The sequence below is a fragment of the Grampus griseus genome, assembly GCF_964374135.1.
Source record: "Grampus griseus genome assembly, chromosome: 13".
Classification (NCBI taxonomy): Eukaryota; Metazoa; Chordata; class Mammalia; order Artiodactyla; family Delphinidae; genus Grampus; species Grampus griseus.
In genome coordinates this window covers 14,907,247-14,927,413 of record NC_139007.1, presented here as the reverse complement: position 1 = coordinate 14,927,413, position 20,167 = coordinate 14,907,247, and the positions used below count along the sequence as shown (strand labels likewise).

General features: G+C 37.1%; 1 protein-coding gene across 3 annotated transcripts in view; it reads right to left on the bottom strand.

Annotated features, from left to right (window-relative positions):
* BCKDHB (branched chain keto acid dehydrogenase E1 subunit beta) overlaps positions 1-20,167 on the bottom strand; it is a gene marked incomplete at its 5' end in the record, with an annotated part of 288,838 nt that overhangs the window by 11,168 nt on the left and 257,503 nt on the right. The window contains one exon of one of the 3 annotated variants that reach the window (XM_082669422.1): positions 18,614-18,748. The exons of the other annotated variants lie outside the window; for them this stretch is intronic. Of the gene's footprint in view, positions 1-18,613; positions 18,749-20,167 lie in introns of those variants that run through there. 3 annotated transcript variants of the gene reach the window in all.

Here is a 20,167-nt window from a genome sequence, read left to right as displayed (position 1 = left end):
ATGGCTGACGTTTTTCCAAATTTGATAAAACCAATTAACCCAGATATCCAAGAAGTTTAACAAATCCAAAGCAAAAGAAAGAAAAAGAAATTCACACAACTGCACATCATACAAAATTACTGAAAACCAGTGATAAAGGAAAAAATATCTTAAAATCAGCCATGTTGGAGAAAATATATTTTTCCAAACAAAGATATGATTATAGCAGAATTTTTGTCAAGAAGTACAGAAGCCAGAACACAATGGTATAACATCTTTTAAGAACTTAATAATTCTATAAAGAGCAAAAACATCTGGTAAAAATGAACACATAAAAAAAGGTTGTTTTTCAGATGAAAAGGAAAGAAAAAAAGAAAGAAAGAAAGAAAGCTGAGAAAATTCATTGCCATCAAACATGCACAAAAACCAATATTAAAGGAAGTGCTTGGGCAGAGGAAAATGGTAACAGGTGGAAACTAAAATCTACAGAAAAGAATAAAGAATGCTGAAAATGGCAAACATATGGGTAAATGTAAAATCCTTTTAAAAATTGGTTTTCTCATTTATAAATATCTTTAAAAGATAATTATTCAAAGCAAAAATAATAATGTATTTGGGGATTTAGAGCATGTAGAAGCATCGATCACTGCAATAGTAAAAAGGTCAGGAAGAAGAAAATGAAGGTATACTACAGTAAGATTCTTACACTGTATGTAGTGGTGTAACATTATTTGCAAGTAGACTATGATAAGTTAAAGGTGTGTACTCTAAACCTTAAAGCAACTGCTGAGAAAAATAAAAGCCAATAAAGAAGATAAAATGAATCATAAAAGTACTTAACTTAAATGAAGGCAGAAAATAGGAATAAAGTATCAAGGAATAGATAGGACAAATAGAAAATAAAAAATAAGAAAAAAACCTATGCAAATGGCTAAATGTTCCATTTAAAAGTCAGAGATCATCAAACTGAACTTAAAAGAACTACCCAATTTTATTCTGTCTACAAGAAAGCCACTTAAAATTTGAAGACACAAATAAGTTAAAAATAAAAGAATGGAATAAAATATACTATGCAAATACTAAGCATAATAAAGTTGGAATGGATATATTAATTTCAGATGAAGCAGATTTTTAGAATAAGAAATGTTAACAGGAGTAAAAGGGGACACTTCATAATTAATGTGGGATCAATTCATCTAAAGGATGTAATAATTCTAAATGTTTGTACACCTAATATGTATACAAATACATTTTGAACTTTAAAATACATGAACCAAATATTGATAAAATTGAAAAGAGAAATAGACAATCCTAAATTACAGCTGAAATGTTTCAAAAACTTTCTTCCAATAACATAGAGCAATTAGACAAAAAAATCAATAGGATATAGAAAACATGAACAACACTATCAACTAACTTGACCTAACTGATACTTATAGAATATTCTCCCCAACAACAGTAGAATACACATTTTTTTTCTTCCAAATGCACACAAAACATTTACAAAATAGAGTATATTCTGGGACATAAAAAAGACTCAATAAATTTTTATAAAGTAGAATTCTTATAAAGTATGTTTTGTGACCACAAGATAATTAAACTAGAAATTAAAAATAGAAAGATGTTTGAAAAATCCCCCAAAGATTTGGAAAAATTTTAAAACATGCTTCTAAATAACCCAGGAGTCAAAGAAGATATCTCATGGAATATTTTCAAACATTTTTAACTTAATGAAAATTAAAATACAACATACTGAATGGTAGAGAGCAGCTAAAGCAATGCTTAGAGGAAAATGTATAGTATTACATGATTTATATAGAAAAGACATTCTCAAATCAGTGATTTAAATTTTCATTTTAATAAGCGAATTAAACCCAAATTAAACAGAAGGAAACAAGTAATAAAGGTAAAATAAGAGGACAACAGTAAAACAATGAAGAAAATAAATGAAGCTAAACTCTAGTTTCTAGAAATGATTGTGCCCAGCCAAGGAAGCAAAATGGATTCAACAGATTATAGGATGCAGTTATCAAATCACCTCATACAAACACTATCATTAATTACAAAGAAATCCTCAGTCCCTGACAGACACACTCTTACTGTTTTTCCTTGTTACTGTTCTAGAAAACATTTTTCTTCCTGTTTCCAGAAAATCTAGCACAGATATAAGTAGTCCATCTTTACCTTGCCTGGTTGCAAAGTAGGATGATTATGCATGTGGGAGCTGAATTCATAATACAACTCTGCTAAAGTATAACCCAGGAGGAAAATACCAGCCTGTTCCAGACCCGTGTCAGCAGTAAGTCTTTGCCAGGAAGGTCCGAAATGAAACAGAAAAGTAGGTTCTTGTTTCTTACATACAAAGTTGAAGGAAACATTCCCATCAGCCTCTAAACAGGAAAAGAAATCCTATTGCTTTGAAAACAACAATATTATATTTGTCTCATTTGATTTTTCAAACCAAGAGAAAGAGGTTTCAACTCACAACACTGTCTTACCCTTTTCCACCTATAACAAACAGTACTGTTGAAACCAAGCAGGACCCTGCGGGGCCCTCCTGGGGTACAAAATCCTTTCTGTGTCTCCTGCTTCTTGTTTGTAGGGAAAAGGCTTTAGCCTCCTAGACCTGCCCTCCAAAGGGCAGATTCAAACAGTTACTAATTAGGGGACTGAGGGAATGCAGAAACAAAGGAAAAGTAGTCAAGAAAAATTAGTGCAGGCATAAAGCAGAGTCCTAGCTCCTCCTCATGGGATATACATAACAATCTGATGCATATCTCTGAGTTCTTCTGTAAGAACTAAGACCCCCACCCAGGTGGAGGTTGGTAACTTCAGGCTGAGCACAAGTACATGGATCCCAGACTGGCTGGAACAAGAAGCCTGAAGACTAAGACTCCTGGCAGCCACCTTGTTACCTCCCCACCAACCAGTCAGAAGAAAGTCACACACCCTGCAATGCTCACCCCAAATTTTGCCTTTAAAAACTCTTCCCTGAAAACCACAGGGGAATTCAAATCTTTTGAGCAAGAGCTGCCCATTCTCTTTGCTTGGCCCTTGCAATAAACCTTTCTCTGCTCCAAACTCCATTATTTTGGCTTGCTGGGGCACATGAACTTGGGTTCAATAATACTGCAGACATCAAGAAAAGAAAAATTCACTGGAATGTGAATTAATCAGATGGTAGTTTTAAGACCCTTGCAGAAGATCATGTTAAAGTGATCAGGTTTCTTAGGTTTCATTGTCATCACCTGCTGTGCTAACTAAGTGTCTAAAACTGTCATGCCTTCTTGGGAATAAAATAACCTATCCCTACACATGCTATTTTAAGTCCTTTCATTTCATCCTGCTTTTGAAATGACTTTATTTTCGGACACCCCAGATGTAATCCCTTCGCTGACCACAAAGTGGTTTGTTCTGAAAAATGCTGTAAAGAGCAAATTCTTTGAATCCATATTTCCTCAGTTGACATGACCAAGCTGTTACGATTTCTCAGTGACATGTGGCACTTGCATCTGTAACAAGTCATAACCAGAGGAAACTCTGGCAGCATAGTGGTTGCACAATTTAGACTCAACCATTGGAGGAGTTAAGTATTTTGGTCTTGAATTCCAGTGTGGCTTCAGGAATGTTAGCAGTCTTTTTCCAAAGTTGTGGTGCACATACAACCCAGTCAATTCCCTTACACAAGGCTTAGTCACTATCCCCTGTCTATTTTGTGTGTGGCAAATTAATGTAAACTCATCTTTGTTTGGCTTCTTCCAAACTGTAATTCATTAAATTCTCTACTGGTGAGTTGTTCCACTTCTTTAGTCTGGGAAAAGTCTTTTCCAGATAGTCATCTGTAATGTTGGCCATTCCTCTTCTTTGCATAAGTACAATTTAACTAGTCATAAAACACCCCAGGGGGTCCATCCAAGTTCCCTTGGAAGCTTCAAAGCCAGGAAGACACAAGGACAAGTTTTTCTTGAACTCCTTTCCACTCCCCACTCCAGAGCCCATGGCTCTCCATGCTGGAGACCCAACCATGATATCAACTCCTGAGTTCCCAGATATACCTGTTCCTAAAAATCCTAATTGCTTCCAATAGGCCAAGACCTTTACTGACTTAACTAGAAATAAGGACAGCCATACTTCTTCCAACTCAAGGTACTTCCCTGTCTCAAGAAGGAAACTGATGGAAGTAGCAATAAAGTTTCTAGAACAAACCTTTTATACCAGCAATCAGGAAAAAGGAAATGCTCAATACTTAAAATATGGTATTCTGGTAAATACGACCAAGAATTATAGCTTGTAGTTCTCTGTTTCTCACTTACTTGTTGGTCTTATGTAAATCTCCCCATCTCTCGGGGCCTCTCATCTCTAATATCTTTCTAGATTTCAAAGTCTATGATTCTACTGATATGAAAATTCAAGGGGTATGGTAAGGAGATCATTTAATTATTTTTATTTATTTTATTTTTTTAAATGTGGTAAAAACTACATAACACAAAATTTGCCAGTTGAGTCGTTTCAAGTGCACATTTCAATGGTATGAACTACATCTACATTGTGCAATCATCACCATCAGCCATCTCCAGAACATTTTTCATCTTCCAAAACTAAAATTTTGCACTCATTAAATAACAACTCCATTTCTCCTTGCCTTCAGCCCCTTGCAAACACAATTGTACTTTCTGTCTCCATGATTTTGATTACTCTATGTATCTCATATATGCAAAATAACATGGTATTTGTCCTTTTTCTGACTGGTTTATTTTACTAGTATAATATCCTCAAGGTTCATCCATGTTGTAGCATGTATTATTAAAGCTGAATAATATTTTATTTTATATAAACACCACTTATCTGTTAACGGAAACTTAGGTTGCGAGAAAATTGATTTTTTAAATTATCTACTATAGTGTTAATTTCCTTCCAGATCATGTTCTTAGCTACATGTCAAAATCACCTAGGGGTTTTTAAAAATACAGGTTACTGGGCTTAACCCTAGATTTACTAAATCAGAATTTCCATAGCAGGGGCCTAGAAATCTGTATTTTAAGAAAACTGAAGGTCTATGTTCTTATCAAAAAGTAATTGTGCATCTGTCCCCTCCTAAAAAAAAACTGTTTGTGGGATGATCTGAGTACCAGTCTCTATACCACATACAATATAGAACTGCTAAGTTGTAGTTACAACTTAAACATGAAACAAGTCAAGAAAAAAACGCATGTGTGTGGAGGGAGTAGATGAGTCCCTAGTTCTTCTGCCCGGAGGTAAAGCATTGGAGCTGGACCAGAAACAAGAAAACCCTGGCAATAATGCATGCTGGGAGACTGTGATTTTCACTGCACTTTTTTGGTTCACAGATTTAAGGACCAAATCATGGAAGTAGTATGCATGGAAGTAGAATTGCACCTTGATGCATCAAGCAGCTCTATATGGATGCTAATCAGATACTGAAAACCTTCCAATAGGTAAAGATCCTAGAAAGAGATTCCTCCATAAAAATAAGTGTAAAGTTAGCAGAGCCGTGTAAAAATCACAGAGACTGTCTGCTGACAATCTCCATTTGGCAAAAATCATTACATTTAAAGAATGAATAAAGAGACAAAAATTAACATGGAATTTATAGACATGACAACACGAGGGAAAGAGAACAGCACATTAAGACTCAGATGATAGAAAATTAGGGAAAGCTGGTCATTCTCAAAGGGATGTCAAAGATATGACTTTTACAAAAGAGGCAAAAAATAAAAAAGAAAACTCATGCATAATGAAAAAACAGGCTATGAATATGAGTTAAGATGATACTGCTATGACAAATGAAGCCCCACATTTCAGTGGAATAAGAAATAAAACTTTATTGCTCTGGTATGTGAAATCCAAAACAGATGTTCCTGATTAGCAGACAGCTCTCCTCCAATTGGCAATTCAGGGAACTAGGCTCTTTCTACCACGTGGCTTCACCATCTTCAACACATGGCTTTTAAGATTGCCATGGAATGGGAAATAGCATGGGAGACCACACATGGGAGATTTTTATGGGACAGGTGTGGAAGTGATTTGTATCTGTTCTTCATATACTCCATTGGTAAATTATGCTCACATAACTTCAAGAGGGGCTGAGAAATTGTTGTCTAGTGGGTGCACAGGAGAACGGAGAAGCAGATTACGTGAACAGCTAGTCAGTCTCTAGCACCCTGACTATAAAATGTCTACAGAATGAAATGCACATACAACAACCTGGGGAGAATAGAGGGCTGGGGGAGATGAAGTCGAAATAAAAGAGCAATAACAAATGAAAGCCAATGCAGGAAGCAAAGAGGAAAACTGAAATGGCAGGATATGGAACAGACTTATGAAGCCTTCCCAGAACACAGAAGAAGGAGAAAAAGATCTGAAAATAGTAAAAGAAAATGATAGACACGGAAAGCAGAGAGGTGAGAACAGAGATTTTAATTTCAGCCTTGGAGATGCTCTAAAACAAGAAACCAGAACAAAGAACAGAGAGGAAGTAACAAAGATGTAACTGAAGAAAAAGTTTTAAAACAGGAGACCCAAATATGCAGACATGAATAGCCAACCATGGTTCAGGTAAATGTATTGAAAGAGATCCATGCAAAATGCGCAATGGAAGAATTTCAGAATTAGAAAGATAAGGAAAAAGAAATGCAACAAGCATACATGCAAGCAAATAAACCAACAAGAGATTATAAACAAAGCAACAAAATCAGATTGGCAAACATTTTCCTCTGCTACTTGAGATGCCAGGAGACAAATGTTGCAACATCTTCTGATTCTGGTGGAAGGAGTTTTGATGGAAAAAAAAAAGAATTTTATATGAAGAGACAATGTATCACTCACTACTGAGACAGCAGAATAAAGTCCTCAGAAAAGCTAGAATTAAGAAATATTTGACTCAAGTAATCCTTTACAAAGAAAGGAAAGGAAACACAGAACAAAAACAATTTTTTTTTTTGCTGAATAGCATACTCTAAATGACAGCCAATCAAATTAAATGCCTCAAGAATGGGAGTCTTGTACGTAAAAACTAGTATTGAAAGTAAACATTAAAACACAAGAAACAGGAAAAATCAGAATGGTTCAAGATTGCAGAGTAGAAGGACATGTGCTCATTCCCTCTTGTGAGAGCACCAGAATCACAACTAATTGCTCAACAATCATTGACAGGAAAACACTGGAACTCACCAAATAAGACACCCCACACCCAAAGACAAAGGAGTAGCCACAATGAGATGGTAGGAGGGGTGCAATCACAATAAAATCAATCCCATAACCGCTCGTTGGGTGACTCCCAAACTGGAGAACAATTATACCACAGAAGTCCACCCACTGGAGTGAAGGTTCTGAGCCCCATGTCAGGCTTCTCAATCTGGTGGTTTGGCAACAGGAGTAGGAATTCCCAGAGAATCAGACTTTGAAGTCTAGCAGATTTGACTGCAGGATTTGACAAGACTGGGGGAAACAGAGACTCCAAACTTGGAGGGCAAACACAAAGTAATATGTGCATCAGGACCCAGGGGAAGGAGCAGTGACCCCATAGGAGACTGAATAAGACGTACCTACTAGTGTTAGAAGGTCTCCTGCAGAAGCGGGGGGGTGGCTGTGGCTCACTGCGGGGACAAGGACACTGGCAGCAGAAGTTCTAGGAAGCACTCCTTGTCGTGAGCCCTCCCAGAGTCCACCATTAGCCCCACCAAAGAGCTTGTAGGCTCCAGTGCTGGGTCATGCCTCAGGCCAAACAACCAGCAGGAAGGGAACTCAACCCCACCTACCAGCAGACGAGTGAATTAAACTTTTACTGAGCTCTGCCCACCAGGGCAACACCAGCTCTACCCACCACCAGTCCTTCCTATCAGGAAGCTTGCACAAGCCTCTTAGATAGCTTCATCCACCAGAGCACAGGCAGCAGAAGCAAGAAGAACTACAATCCTGCAGCCTGTGGAACAAAAACCACATTCACAGAAAGGTAGACAAAATGAAAAGGCAGAGGGCTAAGTACCAGATGAAGGAACAAGACAAAACCCCAGAAAAACAACTAAATGAAGTGGAGATAAGCAACCTTCCAGAAAAAGAATTCAGAATAATGAGAGTGAAGATGATCCAGGATCTCGGAAAAAGAATGGAGGCAAAGATCAAGAAGATGCAAGAAATGTTTAACAAAGACCTAGAAGAATTAAAGAAAAAATAACTAGAAGAGTTAAAGAACAAACAAACAGAGATGAACAATACAATAACTGAAATGAAAACTACACTAGAAGGAATCAATAGCAGAATAACTGAGGCAGAAGAATGGATAAGTGACCTGGAAGACAGACGGTAGAAATCACTGTCGCAGGACAGAATAAAGAAAAAAGAATGAAAAAAATGAAGACAGCCTAAGAGACCTCTGGGACAACATTAAATGCACCTACATTCGCATTGTAGGGGTCCCATAAGGAGAAGAGAGAGAGAAAGGACCCGAGAAAATGATTGAAGAGATAATAGTCGAAAACTTCCCTAACATGGGAAAGGAAATATCCACCCAAGTCCAGGAAGCACAGAGAGTCCCATACAGGATAGACCCAAGGAGAAACACACCGAGACACATAGTAATCAAATTGAGAAAAATTATTAAAAGCAACAAGGGAAAAATGACAACATATAAGAGAACTCCCATAAGGTTAACAGCTGATTTCTCAGCAGAAACTCTACAAGTCAGAAGGGAGTGGCACAATATATCTAAAGTGATGAAAGGGAAGAAACTATGACCAAGATTACTCTACCTGGCAAGGATCTTATTCAGATTTGATGGAGAAACTAAAAGCTTTACAGACAAGCAAAAGTGAACAGAATTCAGCATCACCAAACCAGCTCTACAAACCAGCTCTTCTCTAAGGGGGAAACACAAGGGAAGAAAAGGACCTACAAAAAAAAACCCAAAACAATTAAGAAAATGGTAATAGGAACATACATATCGATGATTACCTTAAATGTGAATGGATTAAATGCTCCAACCAAAAGAAACAGGCTCACTGAATGGATACAAAAACAAGACCCACATATATGCTGTCTACAAGAGACCAACTTCAGATCTAGGGACACATACAAACTGAAAGTGAGGGGATAGAAAAAGATATTACAAGCAAATGGAAATCAAAAGAAACCTGGGGGCTTCCCTGGTGGCACAGTGGTTGAGAGTCTGCCTGCTGATGCAGGGGACATGGGTTCGTGTTCCGGTCCAGGAGGATCCCACATGCCGTGGAGCAGCTGGTCCTGTGAACCATGGCCGCTGGGCCTGCGTGTCTGGAGCCTGTGCTCTGCAATGGGAGAGGCCACAGCAGTGAGGGGCCCGCGCACCGCAAAAAAAATAAAGAAAAGAAACCTGGAGTAGTGATACTCATATCAGATAAAATAGATTTTAAAATAAAGAATGTTACAAGAGACAAGGAAGGACACTACATAATGATCAAGGGATCAATCCAAGAAGAAGAAAGAAGAAGATATAACAATTATAAATATATACGCACCAAACATAGGAGCACCTCAGTACATAAGGCAAATGCTAACAGCTCTAAAAGAGGAAATTGACAGTAACACAATAATAGTGGGAACTTTAACACCTCACTTACACCAATGGACAGATCATCCAAACAGAAAATTAATAATGAAACGCAAGCTTTAAATGACACAATACACCAGATAGATTTAATTGGTATTTACAGGACATTCCATCCAAAAACAGCAGATTACACTTTCTTCTCAAGTGCACATGGAACATTCTCCTGGATAGATCACATCTTGTGTCACAAATCAAGCCTCAGTAAATTTAAGAAAATTGAAATCATATCAAGCATCTTTTCCAACCACGACGCTATGAGATTAGAAATCAATTACAGGGGAAAAAACGTAAAGAAACACAAACACATGTAGGCTAAACAATACGTTACTAAATAACCAAGAGATGACTGAAGAAATCAAAAAGGAAATAAAAAAGTACCTAGAGACAAAAACATGATGATCCAAAACCTGTGGGATGCAGCAAAAGCAGTTCTAAGAGGGAAGTTTATAGCAATACAATCCTACCTCAAGAAAGAAGAAAAATCTCAAACAATTAACCTTACATCTAAAGGAACTAAAGAAACAAGAACAAACAAAACCCACAGTTAGTAGAAGGAAAGAAATCATAAAGATCACAGCAGAAATAAATGAAATAGAAACAAAGAAAACAATAGCAAAGCTCAATAAAACTAAAAGTGGTTCTTTGAGAAGATAAACAAAATTGATAAACCTTTAGCCAGACTCATCAAGAAAAAGAGGGCGAGGACTCAAATCAATAAATTTAGAAATGAAAAAGGAGAAGTTGCAACAGACACCGCAGAAATACAAAGCATCCTAAGAGACTACTACAAGCAACTCTATGCCAATAAAATGGACAACCTGGAAGAAATGGACAAATGCTTGTAAGAGTATAACCTTCCAAGACTGAACCAGGAAGAAATAGAAAATATGAACAGATCAATCACAAGTAATAAATGGAAACTGTGATTAAAGATCTTCCAACAAACCAAAGTCCAGGACCAGATGGTTTCTCAGGTGAATTCTATCAAACATTTAGAGAAGAGCTAATATCCATCCTTCTCAAACTCTTCCAAAAAATTGCAGAGGAAGGAACACTCCCAAACTCATTCTACAAGGCCACCATCACCTTGATACCAAAACCCGACAAAGGTACTACAAAATAAAGAAAATTACAGACCAATATCACTGATGAATATAGATGCAAAAATCCTCAACAAAATACCAGTAAACAGAATCCAACAATGCATTAAAAGGATCATACACCATGATCAAGTGGGATTTATCCCAGGGATGCAAGTATTTTTCAATATATGCAAATCAATCAATGTGATACACCATATAAACAAAGTGAAGAATAAAAACCATATGATCATCTCAGTAGATGCAGAAAAAGCTTTTGAGAAAATTCAACACCCATTTATGATAAAAACTCTCCAGAAAGTGGGCATAGATGGAACCTACCTCAACATAATAAAGGTCATAAATGACAAACCCACAGCAAACATCATTCTCAAAGGTAAAAAACTAAAAGCATTTCCTCTGAGATCAGAAACAAGACAAGGATGTCCATTCTCACCACTATTATTCAACATAGTTCTGGAAGTCCTAGCCATGGCAATCAGAGAAGAAAAAGAAATAAAAGGAATACAAATTGAACAAAAAGAAGTAACTGTCACTGTTTGCAGATGACATGATACTATACATAAATAATTCTAAAGATGCCACCAGAAAACTACTAGAGCTAATCAATGAATTTGGTAAAGTTCCAGGATACAAAATTAATGCACAGAAATGTCTTTCATTCGTATACACTAACAACGAAAGATCAGAAAGAGAAATTAAGGAAGCAATCCCGTTCACCACTACAACAAAAAGAATAAAATACCTAGGAATAAACCTATCTAAGGAGACAAAAGACCTGTATGCAGAAAACTATAAGACACTGATGAAAGGAATTAAAGATGACACAAACAGATGGAGAGATATACAATGTTCTTGGATTGGAAGAATCAATATTGTGAAAATGACTATACTACCCAAAGCAATCTACAGATTCAATGCAATCCCTATCAAATTACCAATGGCATTTTTTTACAGAACTAGAACAAAAAAATCTTAAAATTTGTATGGAGACACAAAAGACCCCGAATAGCCAAGGAAATCTTGAGGGAAAAAAAAAGGAGCTGGAGGAATCAGGCTCCCTGACTTCAGACTATACTACAAAGCTACAGTAATCAAGACGCTATGGTACTGGCACAAAAACAGAGATATAGATCAATGGAACAGGATAGAAAGCCCAAAGATAAACCCACGCACCTATGGTCAACTAATCTATGACAAAGGAGGCAAGGATATACAATGGAGAAAAGACAGTCTCTTCAATAAGTGGTGCTGGGAAAACTGGGCAGCTACATGTAAAAGAATGAAATTAGCACACTTCCTAACACCATACACAAAAATAAATTCAAAATGGATTAAAGACCTAAATGTGAGACCGGACACCACAAAAGTCTTAGAGGAAAACATATGAAGAACCCTCTTTGGCATAAATCACAGCAAGATCTTTTTTGACCCACCTCCTAGAGTAATGGAAATAAAAACAAAAATAAACAAATGGGACCTAATGAAACTTAAAACCTTCTGCACAGCAAAGGAAACTATAAATTTGATGAAAATTCTCAATAACAATGAAAACAAAGACTGAAAGACATTGAGAATCTGGGAGAAATTAGCACTAGCTAAAAGATGGTAGAGCTGTAGTTCCTGACACACACTCTACCTTGGCTTCATGAAACAACATTCCAAAGAAGGAGCTTCCTGCCTCTGCCTCTAGCTATCCATGTACTCAAAGTGGGATGAATTGGGAGATTGGGATTGACATATATACACTAATATGTATAAAATAGATAAGTAATAAGAACCTGCTCTACAAAAAAATAATAAATAAAAATCAAAAAAATAAGCATGAAAAATCAAAAAATAAAATTTTTAAAAAAACCATGAAACAGGGCTTCCCTGGTGGTGCAGTGGTTGAGAGTCTGCCTGCTGATGCAGGGGACACAGGTTCGTGCCCCGGTCCGGGAAGATCCCACATGCCGCGGAGCGGCTGGGCCCGTGAGCCATGGCTGCTGAGCCTGTGCGTCCAGAGCCTGTGCTCCGCAATGGGAGAGGCCGCGACAGTGAGAGGCCCGCGTACCGCAAAAAAAAACAAAACAAAACCATGAAACATAGCTCAGAATTTTTAAAATGTTTGCTTATAAAGTTGAATGCCAATGTCCAAAATAATTAAAGGAAATATATAATATAAAACAATGTAGTTACACTAATCTAGCTTATATTACCAGAAACTAGGAAGTGATTATAGGGATGAGAGGGGGGTTGGGGAAAGAGTGAAAATATGCACTAGTCTTTAAAATGCACTTTTCAGTCTTGATGTTAGAAAGAATATTAGGGAACTTTGGGTTAAAAGGATGCTTTTAAAGTTTAAAGTTAATGACAAGTATAATTTCAAATAGGATAGGGATTCTGGCTTAGAGAGAATCTGGGTGACAATCCCCAATCATCCTCTTTCACTTTCTAACTAAATAGCTGTTGAAAACAAAATTTGATGAAAATTCTCAATAACAATGAAAACAAAGACTGAGAGACAATTAGAATCTGGGAGGAATTAGCACTAGGTAAAAGACAGTTGGTGGAGCTATACTTTCTGACACACACTCTACCTTGGCTTCATGGAACAAAATTCCAAAGAATGAGCTTCCTCCCTCTAGCACCATCCATCCATTTACTCAGAGTCCCAGGACCTATAACCACCAGGACACTGCAAATACCCCTCTCTACCCACTGAGAGATGTTCTCTAAAGCAAAGTAACCTCTGTCTAATTCCAGATACTGCAAACTCCTGAAAAACAATCAGCCACAAAGTAAAAGACAATTTCTGGGTGCGGTGCATTTTCTGAGACAAGTAGTCCTGATAGACACAGTACTTGGGTAGGAAAGGACGGAGACACAGTGCACGCCTATAATATAATTTTTCAGACACTGCTATCAGTTTAAATGAAAAATAAGCTAATGGTGGGGGCAGAAGGAAGAAAGGAAGAAAAACAAAAAGAAAACCCACCTAGAACAGAGCAGAGATATACTCCATAGAAGCAAGCAATATAGAAACAGGGACATATTCACGAATTGTGGAGATGAACCTGCCGTAAAGCTAGAGATCTGAACAATGATGAGAAGAGTGAGATGACTGTGTAACCCACCTGGTTCCACCAAGTTATAAAATATGGAAGGAGGGAAACTAAGAAGAAAGTGACAACAAAGAGCCTATAAAAAAAGTATTGCAGAAGGAAAAGGATAAAGACATCATGGTTGGGACTTCAAGGTAGATTGAAAACATAGTTACCTCTGCTTTCTCTTGATATCCCAGTCAAAATATTTAAAGGAATCTGAAACACGCACACACACACACACACACACACACACACACACACACACACACACACGGCATTAACTTAAATTCAAGAGAACAAAGGGAAAAAAGATAAGAGTAGACGAGAAATAGGAATAAAAATTTGAAAAGCAGAGAAAAGAGAAGTATCTAAGCCTGCAAGGGTGCTGATGGTGAGGAACAGGTAAATATACAAGCCAGTTGGCGCCACAGGAACCCAGAAAGTCTTCAGGCTTTTATAGGTTAGAATTTAGAGCAGAAGTGTTGCTTAAAAGTATATGAAGGAGGCAGATATACCCTGAACTCTGTGAAGCCTGGCAGACACTCACCCCTAACTGGCCAAGGTAAACGCTGTGGACAAGCTGAACCAGAAATTCTGGACTTAGGAATTCTAAGAGCAGAGCTAGAGTTCTGTAACATAAGAACTGAAAGATCAAACCAAGAGGTCCAACATATACAACTGTGACACTCAGGCCCCCTCCCTTCTACTTGGCTCTAAAACATGGCAGTGATTTATGTCAGAGTGTTCTGACTATATTTTCCTCTAAGAGTTTTATAGTGTCTGGCCTTACATTTAGGCCTTTAATCCATTTTGAATTTATTTTTGTGTATGGTGTTAGGAAGTGGTCTAATTTCATTCTTTTACATGTAGCTGTCCAGTTTTCCCAGCACCACTTATTGAAGAGGCTGCCTTTTCTCCATTGTATATTTTTGCCTCCTTTGTCAAAGATAAGGTGACCGCAGGTACGTGAGTTTGTACAATGGAATATTAGCTACAAAAAGGAATTAAACTGAGTTATTTGTAGTGATGTGGATGGACCTAGAATCTGTCATACAGAGTGAAGTAAGTCAGAAAGAGAAAAACAAATACTGTATATTAACGCATATACATGGAATTTAGAAAAATGGTAATGATGAACTTAGTGGCAGGGCAGGAACAGAAACGCAGACATAGAGAACCGACTTGTGGACACAGGAGGGGAAGGGGAGGCTGGGGCGAACTGAAGGAGTAGCATGGACATATATACACTACCAAATGTAAAATAGCTAGCTAGTGGGAAGCTGCTGCATAGCACACAGACATCAGCTCAGTGCTTTGTGATGACCTAGAGGGGTGGGATGGGGAGGGTGGGAGGGCGGCTCAAGAGGGAGGGGATATATGTATACATATAGCTGATTCACTTTGTTATACAGCAGAAACTAACACAACATTGTAATGCAATTATAATCAAATAAAGATGTAAAAAAAAAAAAAATTTTTTTTTAAATGGCAGCCACACTTATGCCCTATAGGTAGGGATTGGAGTCCTCACTGGGGAAACACACCTGCCCAGGAGATAAGACATACAGGTATTGACAGCTGGGGATCCTCCCAGAAAAATGTCTGAATCTCTGTCCACTCAAACTTTAGTGAAGCTGTTACTTGAAAAGCCTCTCTCACACTGCACACAGCTACAATCAGCTTTAAGTGGCCAATCACTGGAGGTTGAGGAGAATCCCAAATATTGAGACTAAGATACATAGACAGAAACAAAGAAACTCAGGGGAGCTAGAGACAACAGAAGTAAATTTTTTGAAAAAATAAAAATTAATATCCTCAAAAAGGTGAGAGAAATATTGACTCCAAAAGGAAAAAAACACAGAAATCTATTTTAAAAAGATGTGTTCAGGAAAACACAAAGAAGCTTCTGGATATTAAGGATTTGATAAGATAAATGCAAAATTCAATTAAAATGTCAAAAAAAAAATTGAGAAAATCTGCCAGGAAGGACCAAAAGGACAAAAGATGGAAAATAGCGAAAACATAAGAATATTAGAGATAAAAACCAGCATGGTCAATATCCAAGTAAAGAAAGGACAAGAAAGATTAGAGAAAATATAAAAGAGAAAATATCAAATTAAAATATAAATTTCTAGACCCAGATAGCATGATCTCCCATATCGAAGGTCTACTTCACACAACTAAATGAATGAACAGACACTTCCCAAGTTACTTGGTTGTGACATTCAAGAAACTCAGAGATGAAGGTCCTAAAAGCCTCCCAACAGTAACACTAGACTCCACAAATAAATATAGTGAGGACGCCAAATTATAAAAGAAAAATATTTGGAAACTGTAATTCTATATCCTGCCAAAGGAGCAAAAAAGTGTGAGGGCAGAATAACAAAAAAATTTTTTTGACCTGTGAATTCTCAAAATGTTACTTCACTTACAACTTTTCTTAGAAGTTCCTGGAAAATAAGCTCTACTGAAGCAAGGTAAGAAACTAAGAAAGAGGTACACAAGAGTCCAGGAAAGAAAGGGCTCAAAACAGTAAAGTGAATTCTGATGAAGGGGGTGATGATGGTGATGATGGTGAAGGAGAATTTAACATAGCGGGAAAGCAAAGTCTCAAGATGATAGCTGTGCTGCTGGTCCAGAGAGCACACAGTCCCAATCAAAGTAGGAGGGATTCCAGAAAGGACATCTCCAGGAGATAAATAAGACTGATAAATTGAGAGGAGATTAATCTTCAGTGAAAATAAGTATGAATTAATGATAAAAATGAAAATCAATCAAATAATAAGTATTAGGGAGAGCAAAACAATTATATTTATGTGATATTACATGGCTAATGAGGGATATATACATAGTCATGATAATGTAAACATTAAATACTGATTGATAGAAAAATTATGAAAATACTCTTTTGGGATATGCAGGGAGAGGTATATTAGAGAGATAATATTAAGGAGATAATCCTCATATCCCATAGTATGACGATAAAGACAAAACAATAAATTAAAGAGATAGCAATATAAGCATGTTATTTAAACCAAGAAGGTAATTACCAGAAGAAACTAAATGAAAGAGTTCAGAAGTGTTGTCCTTGGACAGCAGAAATTAAATGGTCAGAGTTAAGCCAAAATGAGGCAAAGAATTACTTTCCTTTGCTGTAAACTTCTTTAGGCTATCTGTCATTTTAATGAGAATATTAAATATAATTTAATAAGAAAAAGGATGTAATTGTATGAGAAAATATCTGAATGATACAGAAGAAGAGTGTATCTCTGAAACGATCTAATACAGGATTCAAAAGAACTTTTCAGGAAAATGCTCAGCATCTTCAACTAAGAACAAGATAAAACCTCTATAAACAAGATTAGAAAAATCATAAGTAAAAAAAAAAACAAGATAGAAAAGACAACTTGAAATTAGAAAGGACTGAAACAGAGCTAACAACATGAGAGCTGAATAAAAATCAACACTGGAAACATTATGTAAGGAACATAAGAACTGTTGCAGAAAATGGAAACAATATTACGGAGAACAAAGAGCCATCCAAGAAGATGGAGAAAAAGGACAATAAGGATGAAAATGATAGAAGGATCATGGAGATCGAGGTCAGAGAAGAGGACCAACATAAGACACAGTGTTCATAAAGAAAAGCTCAAAATAAATAAAAATAATAACCAGAGCCTGCAATGGGCTGAATGTTTATTTCCCCCCAAAATTCACATGCTGAAACCAAACCCCCAATGGGATGGTATTTGGAGGTGAGAGCCTTTGGGAAGTGATGAGTGATTAGATTTGGGAAAGGGATTAGTGCCCTTATAGAAGAGGTCTGGGAGTACTCTGGACCCTTCCACTGTGCGAGGTTATAGCAATGCCACAGCTGTCTATGAACAAGAAAGCATACAATCAGAAAGACGTCTTTCCTCACCAGACACTGAATCTGCCAGCACCTTGATCTTGGACTCCCCAGCCTCCAGAACTGTGAGAAATAAATTTATGTTGCTTATAAGCCACTCAGTCTATGGTATTTTGTTACAGCAGCCTGGACAGACTAATACAAAGCCTTTATAGAACAAACTATTCTGAGCTGAAGGAAATAACCTCTGTAGGTATGTTAAAAGGCTCACTCTATAGTAGAAAATTATCAATGAAAAGCACACCCTTGAAAAAGTTTTACCAAAAAAAGGAGGAAGGAAAAAGATCCTATAAATAATCAGGAAGAAAATATATGTTCCCTTAAAAAGAATGATGGTCAAGGATAATAGTCAATAAAGCAACGTCCAGAGAATATTATCAGAATAAGGGTGTAACCCCCCAATTTTATACCTTGCCAATTTGTAGCTCATACGTTAGGGCAGAAAAAGACATTCTCTCTCTCTGTTTTTTTTTTTTTTTGATTTAAGTATAGTTGATTTACAATGTTGTGTTAGTTTCTAGCGTATAGCAAAGTGATTCAGTTATACATATGTATACATATTTTCATATTCTTTTCCATTATGGTTTATTACAGGATATTGAATATAGTTCCATGTGCTATACAGTAGGACCCTGTTGTTTACCTATTTTATGCATAATAGTTTGCATCTGCTAACCCCAAACTCCTAATTTATCCCTCCTCCACCCCCTTTCCCCTTTGGTAACCATAAGTTTGTTTTCTAAAGACATTCTCATTTATTATATCAGTGTTCACCTTATTAGTTTCCTGGGACTTCTGGAACAAATTACCACAATGTTCGTGGCTTAAAACACCAGAAATTTATTTTCTCACAGTTCTGAAAGCCAAAAGTTCAAAATCAAGGTGTCAGCTAGGCCACGTGCCCTCGGGAGGCTCAGAGGAAGAACTACTCCTTGCCTCTCCCAGCTTCTGATGGCTGCCAGCCATCCTTGGGGTTCCTTGGCTTATAGCTCCATCAGTCCAATCTCTGCCTCTTTCTTCCTACTGTCTTCTCCTCTTCATGTCTGTCCAAACTCCCTCAGCCTCCCTGTAATAAGGAGACATGTGATTGCATTGGGTTCACCTAGATAATCCAGGATTCCTTCTTCCTCACACACATCTTTTGCTTCATCACATCTTTTGCCATACGAGGCAATATTTGATCTTTTGCCATATAAGGTAATGATCACAGGTTCTGGGGATTAGGATGTGGACATATCTTTGGGGCCACCATTCAGCCCACTACACCACCTATGTTAACTTCTTGAAAAAAAACATTACTTGTAAATATCTGCCGACTGATTAAGAGAGTAAAATCAAGAGCTCATGAATAAGAAAATTGTGGTATAAAAGTACTGGTAGATAAAATATGACTTTCTAAATAATTGTTCAAAATCTATCTTCCTATTCAACAAAATACAGAAAAATAATTCTCAAGATAGAATGTCTATTATAAGGAAAAAAATAACAATTGTCTGTACATTAAGCCCACGTTATTTTACATGTTAGGAATTTTGAACCCTATGAATGTGCTCCTATCCAAAAATTATTTTAGGGACTTCCCTAGTGGTACAGTGGTTAAAAATCCACCTGCCAATGCAGAGGACATGGGTTCGAGCCCTGGTCCGGGAAGATCCCACATGCCACAGAGCAACTAAGCCTGTGAGCCACGACTACTGAGCCTGCGCTCTAGAGCCTGCGAGCCACAACTACTGAGCCCACATGCCACAACTACTGAAGCCTGCATGCCTAGAGCCTGTGCTCTGCAACAAGAAAAGCCACCACAATGGGAAGCCCACGCAACACAAGGAAGAGGAGCCCCACTCGCCACAACTACTGAAGCCTGCATGCCTAGAGCCTGTGCTCTGCAACAAGAAAAGCCACCATGATGGGAAGCCCACTCAACACAAGGAAGAAGAGCCCCACTCGCCACAAATAGAGAAAGCCTGTCCGTGGCAGCAAGACCCAATGCAGCTGAAAATAACTAACTAAATTTATACAAAAAATTATTTTAAAAGAGATGAATATTTTGGAAAAAGAGCTTAAATTCTCACCTCATACTATAAACACAAATTTTAAGTTAACTGAATATTTAAATGCAAAATTTGAGAAACTATGGCACCCTTGAAAATTGTTAATGAACTTAATTTTATTATGCACAAGAGTATTTAAACTATGTAGTCATTTGAAGAATGAAGTTTTTATATAATTGGTTACATAAAAAATTGTTTTCTATGCACTTAAAACCAAATTGTTTGCAAACTGAAAAACAAATAGGAAAATGTTTATAAAAATGATGAAACAGTGCAAATATTCTTATTACATGTCAGGAACTCTTTACCTATGAGAGAAATACCTAACATTCTTTTAGAAGACTTGGTAAAAGACAAGAACAAACAATTCACTAAATTTATGAACAAAATAGTCTAATAATAATTCAATTTTATTAGTAAGGATCCTTTGATTT